We start from the raw sequence: 15,462 nt of genomic DNA on the forward strand, positions 1-15,462 counted from the left end.
AAACAACTTACAATGATAATTAACCTAATTTAGTCAAAGTGGGGGTTTTGGCCAGTCAGAGCACTTTTAGCAGTTACCAAGACTATAATTTTGCCAAGGGAAGCAGCATCTTCAAAATTATGTTCTTTATGAATGTTTTGCCTTTCAAACCTGTGTGGTTCAGGGACTTCTTAAATTAAAAAGGAGTGATCTGACTACCTGAATAGTTTCTATTTCTTGTGTGGGTAGGACTTTCCCTACTGCATATGCTACTTGTAGCAGCTTAGTAGTTGCATACTGAGTAGAGATTTTTCACTTTTTTTCTTGAATTCCTGTAACATAGAACTGTCTACAGTGTACAGAGCATTTCTGTACATTTGCACTGCATTTATCCATTGTTTTTATAACTGTTACTGCATTTATAAATTTCATTTAGCAATACTGAACTTCATTTGCTACGAGTAGCTCATTTGCCTAGGTTTCTTAAGGTTCACCAAATTTTTCCCAGTCTTTGTCTTCCTAGCTACTTCTTTCACCTTGACTAACCTGAATTATTTGGGGGGCCATCTGCTGACTTACTGCCTCTGGGCTCACCATCATTTCCAAGTTATTACTGTATACACTAAACATTGGCCCTAATATGGAAACCTGTCAGACCCTGCTCTTAGGATTTTGCTATAATGAAAACTGATAGCTCATGGAAATTGATTCCTTCCCACTTTTTCAGCAATAACAACTCTTTGACATTTAGCCAGTGACTACTTCTTTTTGTAATAGCTGCTGTCAAAGGTCTTTCAAAGTCTAAATAAATTTCACCAACTCATTTTTCTTTATCCACTGACCACTTCATTGACATACTCAAAGAAGTCCAAGAATTTACCCAGCACAATCTCCCACTGCAAAGACCTCTTATAATCTTCCAGATTCATTTTATTTCATTAGTTCAAACTCTTTTGCAAGGTCTGAATGTAAGATTCATGGCCTGAAACTTCCCAAATAATCTCTAAACCAATATAATATTTCTTAAAAAAATAAAGAAACATAAAGAAAACTTTCACACAAAACTTTTTCAAACAAAAGTGTTGAAAGAAAATTTGGGTGAATTGCCCTAAAAATGTTTATTTTCATTCTGGATTTTTTAAAAAATCATCCTATCCTGTTTGTCTTAAAACAAACAACTTCTTGTTTTGGTATTAGTACTGTTCAGCTAGGCTGGTCTAGTCTAAAATGACAGCCTCTAAGCCAATTACCCCTCTAGAGTAAAATCCTTTACGTAGATATTTTCACATAAATACAGGTTCAGTATCAAGGAACCATCAGTAAGGAAAATCAAAGAGTGGGGCTTTTGAAGAAAAGACCAAAACAAGTTGTTGTTATTACACCACTGCATTTATTTCTCATGTGCCTGCACCTTGAATACCCTATGCAGTTTTGCTCCTCTGTCCTCAGAAAGGATGTATTTGAACTGGGGAAGGTTCAGGGAAAGGTCACAGGGATGATCAAAGGTGTGGAACAGCTTCCCAACCAGGAATCACTAAACAGAATAGGCTCGAAACGAAATGACCAAGTGGGGATATGACAGAGGTCCATAAATCACACACGTGTGTCACAGGGGGAGCAAGCTGGGCACAATAGAAGCGCTGTCCCCTCCAGGCAGGAACCGGGGACATAACATGAAGCAAGAAGGTGGCAGGTTGAAAACAAGGGAAAGGCAGTGGCTTTTCACACAACGTGTTATTAAGCTCTGGAGTAATTTGCCTCAGGATGTTGTGGATACCAGCGGTTTCAAAAAGCAACCAGACAAATTCCCAAAACAAAGGTTCACAGGGGACTGCTGCTTTTTATAGATGCAACTTCCAGCTCGGGGGCAGTTTGAGACCCAAATCACTGGCTGGCAGGAGAGCACACCAGGCAAGTACCACTCACTAAGCACTAAGCCCTGTTCTTTTACCTAGACTTCCATGGCTCACCAATATTAGAGAGAGAACCCTAGGTTAGATGGGCGCTTGGTCTGACCAGCCCTGCCATGCTGAAAACTACTTTTAGTGACAGATTTTTGCTAGCATCTCAACCATCTCATATCCAAGTTACCTGCCAACCCTCTTCTTGTGAGAACAACAGCTTGCTTTAGACACCCTTCTTCCAACATTTCTGTCCTTCATCTTTACCACAGAGTAGGACCTTTCTGGAGATGTCTTCTGTGGAGTCATCTGAGGAACATCCCAGCCATTGCTAAGGAACTGCACCCACATTGAAGTCAAGGAGAACTGCACGTGCTGGATGACAGTCTTTGGTATCTACCCTGCAAGGTACAGGAGGTGCGTAAAAAATGGATAAATTAATCCACAGAATACCTGATTCCCCACGCTTTGAACACTTAATCAGCATGACATGTCAGAGCAGAATGACCAAAGGATAGGTTGGGATGAACCTGACCTGTAACTTTAAAGCTGAAGAGAAATATTTCAATTAAACAAAAAAAAAAACCCCACCATAAAATAATACTGCTTTACTGATGTCCTATATAAATGCCTGTATTATATTTCAAGAGCTACATTGGATTATCTTTTCCTCCAGGGTAAAGAAAAGTAATTAAAAAGAAAAAACTTCTTACAGAGAAAACTTCAGATGTTATGGAGGAATTGGGTAAATATATTTGATTGTCAAGATGAACTATGATATTTTCAAGGTTGTCTAACTGTAATTAAAAATTCAGGGCCTGTGAACTTTTTGTCTTGTTTATTTATGTGGAAACATTCCCCCATTTGTTCAAAATAGATCTTTTTAAATTTATTTATACACATTGAAAGCATAAACACTAATGCAGCAACACCAGAACATCCAACAACAACCCTAGTTGCTAAATTTGACAGGGTTGAGCTAAAAATCCTCTGGGCCTACTTAATAAATATTCAGTCTAAAAAGGGTCAGTAACTCTTGTCCTGGACTCATCCCAAACGTCAACCTTCATAAGACTCTCAAAATAGGCCTTCTATGCAAGTGAGACATCCTGCACTAAGAATTGGCTCTGCTGGGAAAGAGAACAGGGCAATGCGGCCTACTTGACATGAAGAACTAAATTTTCTGGGTTTCATTTCTGGAACTGTCACCAAACCATTGTATAATTCAGTCAGCAGGATGGCAGGCATTTTTTCAATTAGAGAGGGGTTTCTTCTATCAAAAAATGTGATTTTTGTAAACAAAAATGTTGATGTTTGCGGTTTTTAAACAATCCCAACCGATTTTTTTTTTATTATATTTTAAAAGCTTGACATTTGCTACTTTAAAAGCACAAGAAAACTCCCGATTCTCTCTCTGTTATCTTTGTTTAAGTTTTTCTCTGTACTGGAAAGAAAAAGGTCATAAAAAGAGATAAAAAATGCAATCAATATTTTTATCTTTCTATACTCAACTCTGGAAAATTGATGAGAGAACAAAGATGTCAACCAAAAATTGTTTAAAATGCAACTTAAATGATGCAATTACTTCCACTTAAATAGGCAAAGTACTGAACCTAAATCTGTCTCACTTCACCCATCATACATACAATGTCCTAGAGCAAAAACAATCAAACAACAACCCTGGCCTCAACTGTAAGTCCATTTCACCTGGACTTCCCTGCAGTCCCAGACTCATGGTGCTCTGCATCCCTCATAACTGTTTCCAAGGGCTGTGCCCCTCGGGATACCACCTAACCCTTGGCCAGTCCTTCCTAATGCTCCTGGCGCCGGTGTAGGCATGATCTCCTCATGCTAAAAAGCGACTGTGCTGAGCAGTGGTTATTTTTTGGGCAGATCAGTTCCCTGCTCAGGGTCACCAGGTGACCAGAGATCAGCTCATGCTGGCCAGAAGAAGCAGCTGCTCTCCCAGATGGGAACAAGCATCCAAAAGCAGAAAATCCAGCTCAGTTCTTTCAATGCCTGTTTGTTAAATGCCTGTAAAATTACAGACCCCACCTCTGGGAAGGCTGGGCTGAACTTCCCGGCTCCCATCGCGAGGGCAGGTTGGTCCTGGCCCCAGGGATGCCGGGGGCCATGCACAGGGGACGGGCAGTCCCCGGCAGGGCTCCGCAGGAGGGTGCCCTGGGGAACTGCCTGTCCCCCACGGACAGGCACAGGTCTGCTCCTTCCACCGTCACATAGCGTGCTGGCCTCCCCGTAGCCCAAAAGCCCTATAAGTAAAGGCAAACCCACCCTTCCATGAGTGGGCAGCTGATGCTGGCCCCTGTAAACGCTCCGTGTGCATGTGCTGCCTGCCCAAGCATGCGTTATGTCAGAAATGGTTATGCTAGAAATTGAGGAAATAATGCACAATGTTAGGAGCTTCCAGAAAGGAAATAGCAGTGTTTACAAATATTTAAGATGAGATTTCACCAGAAATAAACTATGTGGATATGGGATCTTGCTTCATTCCGCATAAAAAGCATGTATATTACACTGTTGGATCCAGTACAGTTAACAAAGACAGGAAATAGACCTCAGTCAAAATTAATTTAAGCTGCTTGACCTACAGAGTACACGCATGAAAATATTGTGTGCCTCATCTTTTCCTGTATGTATGTGATAATGCTTACCTACTCCTTAAGGGTATTATGAAAACGTTTTAATCTGATTGAATTTAATTCAATGCTTTAGTGCCACTTAACCTACAGCTCTGACAGTGAAATGGATGCGTCAGTTCTTTCCACATAGCAGGGCTGTTCACACAGAGCCGTGTCCTCCAGCCACAGGTATAGATGCCCCCCATATATATGAGATTATTGAAGAACATAAGCACATGCAGGAATGGAGCCTAAACTTTGTCTGTGGTGCCTAGCCAATGCATTAGTATTTGCTGGACACTAATACTTGTTATTATTTATTGGTGCTCCTTTTTAATTCTTATTCTTTAATAGCCTGATTTATTTTTCACAGTGGTCCACTATTTCATAGAATAATGTGTCTTTTCTGAAAGGAATCACATGTTAAATTTTTTTTTCTTTGTTTCTTTTTAGTATTGTACCGCTATCTTTTAAAATTCCAAATAAAAGCATTGCTGGAATAAAAGACAGTTAAATTACATCCACATGGATACTAATAAGCAGTCTCTAAAGTCTTAGTCAGTTGCCTAACCAAAACACAAAGCATATGGGAAAGAAGGGGGCCTAAAATTAAAAAACAGCAATTCTGTACTTTGATTGTTTAGTCTGTGTGGCTGAGGGGACATGACCGTAGGGATACAAGGGCAAGAATTGGAAGCCTATGCAATTATTTGGATGTGTAATGACGTTAAAGGACCCCCACCTGCACGTGTAGACCAATATGGTATACATTTAGGTCTCTACTCTTCTAAAAGCTTCTATTCATTTTTGTTTCCTCTATATCTGTACATCTAAAAGGTCCAGGACCTGGTCCAATGTCATTTCATCTGGAGCCTTGCTTGGAAGACTGAATAGACTTACTCCTAGAAGCTTCACTAAGAGCTCAGAGCTGCTTATAAATTATCATCTTTCCAAGGCCCAAATGGAGGGTGCAACAAACAGTGTGCAAAATGACTCACACAGAGTGGAAATAGCTACAAGAGTCGATAAATATAGGCTCAGCCTATAGGCTGCGCCTATTTGAAAAAGGCAAAAGGCACATTGCACTGCCGCCCAGCCTGCTCCACTCTGAAATACCCACAGAACTGGATTCGTCACACTTCCCAGTTTGTGCATTTTACTAAGGGACAATTATATCTGGAAAAATGTGAAATTTTTCACAACAGCAATTTGCTATTTTCCTGCTTTCATTTCTACTCAGGCAGATAGAGAAAAAAAACCTTTCTTTTACAGAGCCCACATTTCTTTGCTCTGACACAGATTCTGGTATGTTGATGAAAAGACAGTGGTTTTCGCTGTCCTCGCCCTGCTCTCAGAACAAGCATTCAAATCTGAGGAAAGCTATCTCATCTGAGGAGAATCCAGAAAGGACTAAGAAATTATGGTGTAACATGAAGTGATCCGATTTCCAGAGGAGAAGCAGACCTCCACCCACTGCGCTATTCAACTACTGCTGATCAGTACATCAGGCAGCCAATCTGTATCAACAGCAGTAAGAAAGTATGGCAATTACAAAGTGTTTTTCCCTGGTAGATCATGAAGTGATTGTCCCAGATGGGTAAATATATCCTCTGCTCACCAGGAAACAGAACTGAACAGAATCTAGAATCATTTCCATCTGAGAAGCAACAATGTCTTGTAGACAAAACAGTACCATGCATCTCAGAAAGCTGGGTACCAAGACCTGACTGCAAGACCTGGGATAAATCATGTAGATTATTTGTTAAATGCCCACTAATTTTGGACACCTCACATGGAGTCATCTTTTTCCATATGTTTAATAAATGTTTTTTAGAGATGCATAGTTCCCTCGTACAAGAGGGACTCTGATCCCCAGATCCCCTGTTTTAGCCCCAGGCCTCTTCACTAGGTTCACAGAGGGCATTTTCTGACAGGTGAGGTGAACTTTTTCTCTTGTCTTTCACACAAGTGGTGAAAAATTAATTATTTCTTGCTGAAGTCTTTGAAAAACATATTTCACTTTAAAGTAGGGACCCAGCTAAGACAGCTCAGAAAATTACGAGCCAGTGCAAACAGTAGATTACCATAGAGAACATTATGCAAACTTAATGACTGCAATTCAGGAGAAGCACTCACTTAAGTTCAATAGATCCTTCAGCTTCAGTTTCTGAATGTATGTGATGATATTATTTAAATTGAAATAATTATAAAAACTTATGTGGGCTAATGTTCATTGAATGCAGATACAGCCTGCAAAATTTTCTTACAATGCCAGGGCCTTTCCAAACAGATGTTTTATTTTAGTTTTACAAAACCATGCTGTTTAATCTTGTGACACAATCTACAGCTTAGACATAAAAGGATTTGTCATAGATAGATATATATATGCATGTATGTGTGTATATATACAAACACACATATGAGCAGACACATGATTAAGATATAGCTTAAGTATTTTAACACTAATATTCATATGCAGAAGAGAAATAGTAACAGGAGAATATAATGTAGTTGGTATGATAAACTGTACCCCATTCTGCTTAGTATTCCTTCAGCTGCAACTATTTACCAAGTGTCCTTCAGCAGCAGACAAACATTTCTTTACAAAAAAGCTTATAAAACTTTACTTGTTAGCACATCTCACTAAGTGTTAACTGTCACCATATCTCTGAGGGTGTTGGTTCCCTGTATCATTATAATAAAATATTTTTTGCTTGTGAGTGTTTTGAATTGTCTCTGCTCTGTCCAAGTGTCTGAGACTGTTTAACTAAATCGTGGTTTCTTCGACTTCAGCAACAAGTGATTGCGCTATTAATTAAAAGCCTTCTGTTACACAAGAGGTCAGGCTGGACCAGTGTTATCATCATAACCCCTCTCTTCGGAGAGAAAAAGGACCCTAAGCTCTTATAACATAAAGTCAAGGTATGAAAAAAGAGTAGAGGTACGAAAGCAGAGGACCATTAGGGGCTTCATCCACTCTTAAATCCATGTTGCATTGCTGTAATACAGGCAAATTTCCTTGAAACTTAGACTGTGGAAATGTGCTTCCATTCCCACTCTTATTATTCATACCTGCTTGGAGGCAAGATGCAAAGCATACATTAAAACATGGGACTTTGAAAATGAACATCAACATCAGGGAGGCATAAAAGTGGGTTAAAGAAACACAGCTGTTCACTTAATGTAAAGGATTAAAATGTTGGCCTTTTTTTCTTTAACATTTGTACAGACAATTTTTTGTTCCATATCAAACGTGACAAATTTTAAATGCAGCCCATCACCACTCATAGAATCATAGAATCATTTAGGTTGCATGCTAAGCCTGAACCATTGTCATTTCTCCTACAACAGAAGTGAACACTTTTAACTGTTAAATACACAAACACCGATACAACAAGAGAGAAATTTGAGGACAGGGACTCTTTCTATTGCAAACAAACACCCCAATAATATTTCTTTGCTATTCCATCATATTAGGCACGATCAAAAAATTCTACAACAGCCTCAGGGAACACTTCGTCCTTTCCTTTTAGTGGGAACAAATCTCCTTCTCTACTTGAAAATTATTTTAGAAGCATTTAATTTGTGGTAATTTAAATTTTTCATGAGTACACCTTTCAATGTGAGATTCTGAAAAGTTTTGCAAGAAATAAGTATGCCTCTGAGATTCATGATTAAGCCAAGGCCCACAGAAATTAAATGAGATAACCAGTATAACGCTAGTTCATGGCTGAGCTAGTGCTGGAACCTGAGAGTCCTGCTTCTGAGTTCTCTGATGTTAGATTGTATGGATTTGAAAAGATAGACATCTTGGACTCCCAGAGGAAAGTGCTCCAGACGAAATAAATCACTGTCAGAAGTGGGTGAGATTCCACTGAAGTCATGCCAGGGGTGAGTTGAGCAATTCATCTTCAAAGAAGTTCATTGCATCTTATCTCCAGGAAGATATTAATGATATTAATGGCACATTTACGCAATGTAAGTTTCAACATGCAAATTATCTTTCTTAAGACATTTCTTTTAGTTGTTTGCACTTGCTTTCAGATTGAACTATAAAAGATTTGTCACTAGCCCTACAACCTATCCCACTTCTGTTGAAACCAAAGTTGAAATTCCCACTGAATTCAATAGGACTCTACTGAACTGTATAAACCTGGACAAAATCTGGAACAACATACTTGGTGGTAGAGGTGTGTTTGCAAATTGAAAAAGCAAGTAAAGGGATAAATATTTTCATCATCATCATCAGGGTTGGTAAAAAGCAGGCTAATTGCCGTCCTTTATTTAAGGACCGCTGTGTATCTCTGTTCCTGGGATACAAGTTATCCTGCCTATCATGCCATAAAGCATTCCCAGTGCTTACACGTAGGACGTTTCACCAGCGAATAAGGAATACATAGCTCTTAGAGCAAACTTCTGTACTGTCAAGGTGCCCAAAACCAAGTATAAGCAAGTAAAAGTAAGTTTGAAGAGCTCACAAATAGCTACAGACTCATCTCAGACAGGAATGAGATGAGTAATAACAGTTTGGTAATGGCCGACCATGAAAGCATATGAGCAATTAAATTGCACTTCTCTCGAGTTCTTGATTTCCCAATCTTGATGTTCAAGGGAGGAGAGAGTCTGTGAGTGGTTGAGCATGTTGCAGAGGGCCCTTTACACTCAGCCATCCCTACTCCTCTTCCCCGTATTCCTCAGAGTTGGTAGCCCATAGGCTACTCTGGCCTGTGGAACCTGTTGTGGCACCATCAGAAGGTTTAGTAGCCATGCTACTGTCTATATTCATAATACACAGTGATAAAAATAACAATAGCTACAGAAAGCTATAATAGCTACAGACAACAGCTACAGAAAGACACTCTGGTTTACACTCCGTGAGTGAAATGTTAGCTCCTATCCACTGCTTGGGTCTCTCTGTGCCCTCCATGGAAAAAAAGAAAATCCGTGGGGCATATCTGGTATCACCTGAGGAATTTGTATGAACTTCACCCCTTCCTTTCCCTTCCAAACAGCTCCATTCATCACAGGCAGCTTGCTCCCATTTCACACACAACGATGCTCAGAAGAAAATTCTGCTCCCCACATGTGCGTCAATGCAGAATCACCGACCGGCCGCTTGCTCTGACAACATTAGCTTCCTCTAGATCTGGGACAGTAGAGACCAAAGTGAAAGCAGAGGCAGCAGCTGTCTGCCCCTTGATTCACAATGGAGGGAACCTCTGCAAAATGCTCCTTTAAAAATATCTCAGGGAGTTTACCACACTTGCATGATGAGCAGACAGCTCTGTGTGTAGACTCCTTCATGTCAATTACTGCCAAATGTACTTTTTCTTTCTGTAACATGATGGGGAACAGTTCAGTAATTAAAGAGCAAGCTGAAGGGGATATTTTTAGTAACTTGATAGCTTTGAGATCACTGAATGATCTGCCAGGAGCAAGCCGCATACACGTGTGGTTATAATTGGAGTAGCTGTGATCATTCCAATGGGAAAAACAGTTCCCTGGGTCGCCCGTACATGGGGTGTTTAAGGGTGTTTATTTGTGTGTGCGCATGTCTGACAGAGGAAGCGCAGTGCGAGGGCCAGCATGCCTTGGCTGCCTTCTCCCTCCATGGTCCACATCTCTGCTCTCTCTTTTCCTCCTCAAGCATCCCACGCGTGCAGCCCCTTACCGCGCAAGGCAATGGAGGTGCGACTATGTCCCTTTGGCCAGGTGTTTGTTATAAACCTCCACAGGTACGTGTTCCTTGCCGGTGTGAGGCTAGGCAGCGTTGCGAAGAGAAGGGGCTGAGAGGAAAGCTGGGGAAGGGGCTGCTGGAGCTCCCAGGGTTGCAGCCGGTGGATGGGATAGGGATAAAGGGCTTTCTGCGCTGCTGTTAATTCCTCCCACAGCAGGAAGAGAAGGTACCTCTATGCGCTGTTCGACACAAGTTAATTGTAACTTTGCCCAGACCAAAAATAAAAGGCAGGAGAGGAGCCGTGAGGTATCCTCCAGACAGAGAGACCATGCGACTGCTCAGCGCAGTTGTCTGTAATAGACAAAGACGCAAGAGGGGACAGAGCAGCTCTGTCTTACTCTGGAAAGTTACTCACTAGCTATTTTCTGGAGCCTAAATAGCATCGGCCCCAGAAAACACAGAGATGTCTTACACCACCCCGGCTGTTATATACCCCTATTTCTTGTACCAAGCACTGAAATGGGAGAGGAAAGAAATGAGCCAGAATTCAGCTTGTTGGTGTCTTCACTTTCCTTCTTCTCTTCTCGTTTTATTACCTACAACTGTAAATTAGCCACTGCTCTGAGAAACTTGGAGCTTCTCTCCAAGAAGCTGCGGGTAATATTTTCTCAGCAGGTAAGCAGTTTTCCTACAGAACCTGGCAGCTTTTAAGTTGCCTAGAGAACACCTTACAGCTGCAGACAGAATCGTCTGGGAAGATTGCAGTTTAATTCAGGCAGTCAGCAAGCTGGCTGGCTGCGTATGGACTTGAAAAGCATGTGTTTGGATAATGCACTATCCAGATGTTTCGAAGACTTTATGCATATAGAAAATAGACATATTTTATACACATATGCATACTGTATATGTACATACACCACCTATACAAATATATGTATGTAACATACGTTTTACGTTGGTAAATAGATGGAAATGATGGAAGGAATTCAAAACTTACTGCAGTTGATTGGGAATACCCTGAGATGATGTATATACACATTGCCCCGTATAGGCTGTGAAGTCTCCTGCCTTGGAGATATTCAAAAGCCATCTGGACACGGTCTTGGGCAACTGGTTCTGGGTGGCCCTGCTTGAGCAGCGGGTTTGGACCAGAGGTCCCTTCCAACCTCAATCATTCTGTGACATATCTTATTTAAAGCCATACTAATGCCATTCTATCCATGGGTGAACTCCCACCCTAAGTTACCATTTATACTGTACATGCATTGCTCTTAGTCCACGACATTATTCGCAGATTTGTACTTTTTTTCCACTGTGGGGGAAACTGAGGCCCTGAGAAACCAAGTGATGTGCACTAGCCTTGCACAACAAGCCAGAGCAGAGGCTTGCCCTTGGCTTCCGTTCCACCCCAGCTGCTGAGACTAGAAATAGTAATTCCCCAAGACTTCTTGCTGCTTATTTTTTTTCCTCTTCCTTATTTTCAAACTACTTGGGAAAACATATGCTTCTATGTTTTTTTGGGGTCAGCTGTGCCCTCAGTGGCCATGATGACACCATGATTATGTCATTGCTTGAAAGTGCGTGGAAGTGATATTCTTTTGCTGAAAGATGCTGGTTAGCCCCCTTTGGGAAGGAGCAGTGATAAAATGTGCTTGTGCTTGAACTTACAAGTGGTTCTGAGAGCCAGGATCCTGAGTCTAAAATTCAGTGTATGTTCTGAACAAGAGTCAGCTTTGTAATGAACGAAGAAAAAAATGCCTGCACATGAGTATGTTTGTCTGCAGACTTCCAAGACTGTGATACCTGCAATTCAAGATAAAGATTGAAAGTGGCTGCTGTAATATCACACTGAGAAATAAGCAACCTTATCATGAGAATCAGACTGGATACAAGCTGGCCAAAGGGCGCCTACAAAAGCCCAGGGGCACTGTGAGACAGGGTCATACTTTCAACTTGTGCTTGGCCATTTGTGTATCTAAGGCACATTACAAGAGACCCATCACCAAATACAAACACTGAACAAAACAACGAAAGAAAATTTCCCACCTGCTCCCTCAGGCCAACACTCAAGGTCCACCCAGTCCAGCTGACCACTCGGGTCAGCTATGGGCAGAAGGGCAGAAGGGCTTCCTCCTCTCCTTGCTGAGGAATGGCTCCCTGGCTCTCTCTTTATAACAGGGCTGAAGACCACAGGCAGTGCTCTGCAAGGGATGAAAATCCCATTTCCCCAAGGATGTTATTAACCTGGAGAAGCATTGGCCCCAAAAGGACTACAAGAAGAATACAAACTAAGAAAGTAGCCTGCAGGTGCATTAGCTGCTACTTGAAACTCTCACACAAGCTTGGCAGGTCACATCAATCCATTTTTCAGTTTGGAAATGAAATCTGCTTCTTTGGATAGCTTATAAAAAATTGCCAGAACTTCCACTTTCTCTGAGAAATTAATAAAAACCAAAGTTTAATTTCACTCTGAGAAAATATAAGTAGCAATGAACACCACCATACGTGTGTGTAAATTTTTCCGGACGTTTTCTTTTGTCTACAGCAATGGAAATTGTCACTAGTCCAACCAGTTGCACAATGCTGCAGAGAAAGAAGATATAGGGGGACACTTTTGCCCAGACTGCAACAGATCTTCAGTCTGCTGGTTTGGTTGTGTGGGGTTGGTGGTTTTTTTTAAGTCACAGCATCAGAAAGCCACTGTGCAAACAACAGAAGGCATAAACAACACTTAGGAAGGCATTTTTACTACACTCATTTTCAGGGTATTTGAGTGGCATGAATGAATGAATGAAAGCAGCACTGGAGAGGGTTAGGATGGCTGCTCGTACATGCACTGGATGAAGAAATACCTTTGGCCCCTGCTTGCCATGCTTCAGATGAATGCCATCAGCGTACAACAAGCACTCGCTGTTCCAGCTGGCCTTTCCAACAACCTCATCCAGGGCCTGATCCAGGTCTCGCCATAGTCAATGGCAAGACCCCCGCTGAGCTCCCTGGGAGCCCGACCCAGCCCTAAAGCTCTGGTTGCAGCAACAGCACCGTGAAATTGTCCGTGCTCGTAGTAAAGTAATTCTACACAGAAAACTTCCTCTTTGGCTCTGAGCAATCAAATCACAAGCACATTTTAAATGCCAGAAACAAGTGGAGAAACAAGGAGGAGAGAGCTTATTTTATGGAAAGCCATTTGCTTTGTTTGAGTTCTTTATGTCTTTCTTTGATTTCTTTGTCTGGGATGACCCAAGCTCTGCAGGGTCTACTCTTCAGGTCATTTTATACCTTTTATACCCAGGGAAAAGAGCCTATCTTGACAACGGCCACAAGACCTTTTCTTCTTCTTATGTTTGGTCTATATTTTCTATGCCTGTTACCAGGTAGCAGAGCTTCAACACATGCCTTTTGTCTTAGGAGACCAAAATAAATTCATTTCCAGAATATACGTCTCAAGACTAGTTATCTACCTAAACAAGGAAGAGAGAAGGATAGAACTCCGTGGTAACCTGCACCACCTCAGAGCCACAGTTTGCAGGTGAGCATTACAACAGGTACATGCTTGAGAAAACCAAACCCAGATTCAGCATCCCTTAAAATAATAATAAAATTCCACTGGCTTCAGTGGCTGTATTGAAGATCAGATCTCTGGTAGGGGAAGGTGAAATATTCTGCACAATATGGGAGCCAAACATCTAGACAAAAATGTTGCTAAAGGTTCTTTCAGTTACTTTTTTTAACAAAGAATAAGAAAAAAATCAGCAGCTTAAGCACCTTATTCTAAAAATGTAAAAACTGATGCAATAACTGATAAACCCTGCTATACCCCATAAACTATAGCATTTTCAGGCCAAATTGAAAGAAGAAACAAACTGATTGCCATTTGTTTTACATCGTAAAACAGTTTAACTTCTCCCTCAAACAGCTGTAGCCAAAATAAGAAGCCACATAGTGCGTATTTGTATGTATCAGACAGGGTCCAGGCTCATCTTGCGGATTCTAACTCAAGCTGGACATGTAGGAAAACTTCTCACCAGATCTTCACTTATTTTGATTAATTTGTCACGGACAACTCACAAGTAGAAATCTGACAGGCGTTTGATTCTTTGTGAATTAGTCACTCCACTCTTTCCTAACAAATCTTTATGTCCTGCTCCTTTGACTTATTCAAGAGAACGTATTGTTGTTTTAAAAACATATATAGCCATTAGCAAATCATATTTGTGGCACTGCCAAAGCATTATCAAGTCGAAGAGTGCTGCCCCATCCCGTTCTTCTCCACAGCATAAAGTGTCCCACATGCTCGCTGCCTCCATTCTTTCCCATCCTCTCTTTTCAGTATCTTTCACCACCAGATTGGCATTGGCGGCCAGCCAACCAACCGGCACTTTAGCTAGTGCTATGCTGACATGCCTAGATCTTTGAAGTGTCACACAACAAGTCCAACAAGTTAGTTTTCTTCCTATTTTAATACTTTTTGCAGAGGGCCCCAGCCACAAAGTACATTTCCCATCAGGTTTTTTTTTTTTTCAAAACAGCTCCTTTCTGTGCAAACTTCTGCTGATGACTTCCTTCTTGAAATGCTTTGACCTCTATGAGATTTTTGAGAATATGGCTGAGAGATGCCTTTGTAAATGATTTTACGTTATACCTATATTAGGTATATACGTTGCCCCAGGAGCCCGAGTTCAGAAAGTCATGGTTGGGTTGGTTAATACAATTTTTAATGAGCACTGATGTGACATGCTGCTTAGATCAAAGTGCAAAGAGCTGTTATTTGTCACTGCTTCCCATTACAGCACATTCTGAACGAGGGCACAGTAATGAAACAAGTAGGACTGGGTATATTTAAAAAAAATATTGTGCATGAGGCTGAAAAAACCCATATCCTTAAAATAACACAAAATAAAAAAGACGAGTAAAAGACAAAGTATAGTCTGTGTTGTTTTTGGCAAGTTCTCCCGTGTCTGAACCCATCGGGTATTGATTTCCTTTTATTTCATTACCACATCTGAAGCTGCACCGATAGTAAATCACAAGCGGAGCCTCATTTACCAAGTTGGCCAATGGAGCAGTAAAATCATTCCCCTTTCCTCTCATGAAAAGCTGTTAGTGATGCTGCCGTGGGGGGCTGTCACTTCCCAGGAGAGAAACTGTGAGCTTCTGGGATAATTGACTTCTGGGATAAATTACTTTTTGCAGGAGATCCTCAGTCTCATCTTTTTGCAGATAATTATGTTGCTTGATCTGGGGATGGTAAATCTGGTTGTGTCTA

This window comes from Pelecanus crispus, chromosome 2, assembly GCF_030463565.1.
Source record: "Pelecanus crispus isolate bPelCri1 chromosome 2, bPelCri1.pri, whole genome shotgun sequence".
In the NCBI taxonomy this organism is placed as follows: Eukaryota; Metazoa; Chordata; class Aves; order Pelecaniformes; family Pelecanidae; genus Pelecanus; species Pelecanus crispus.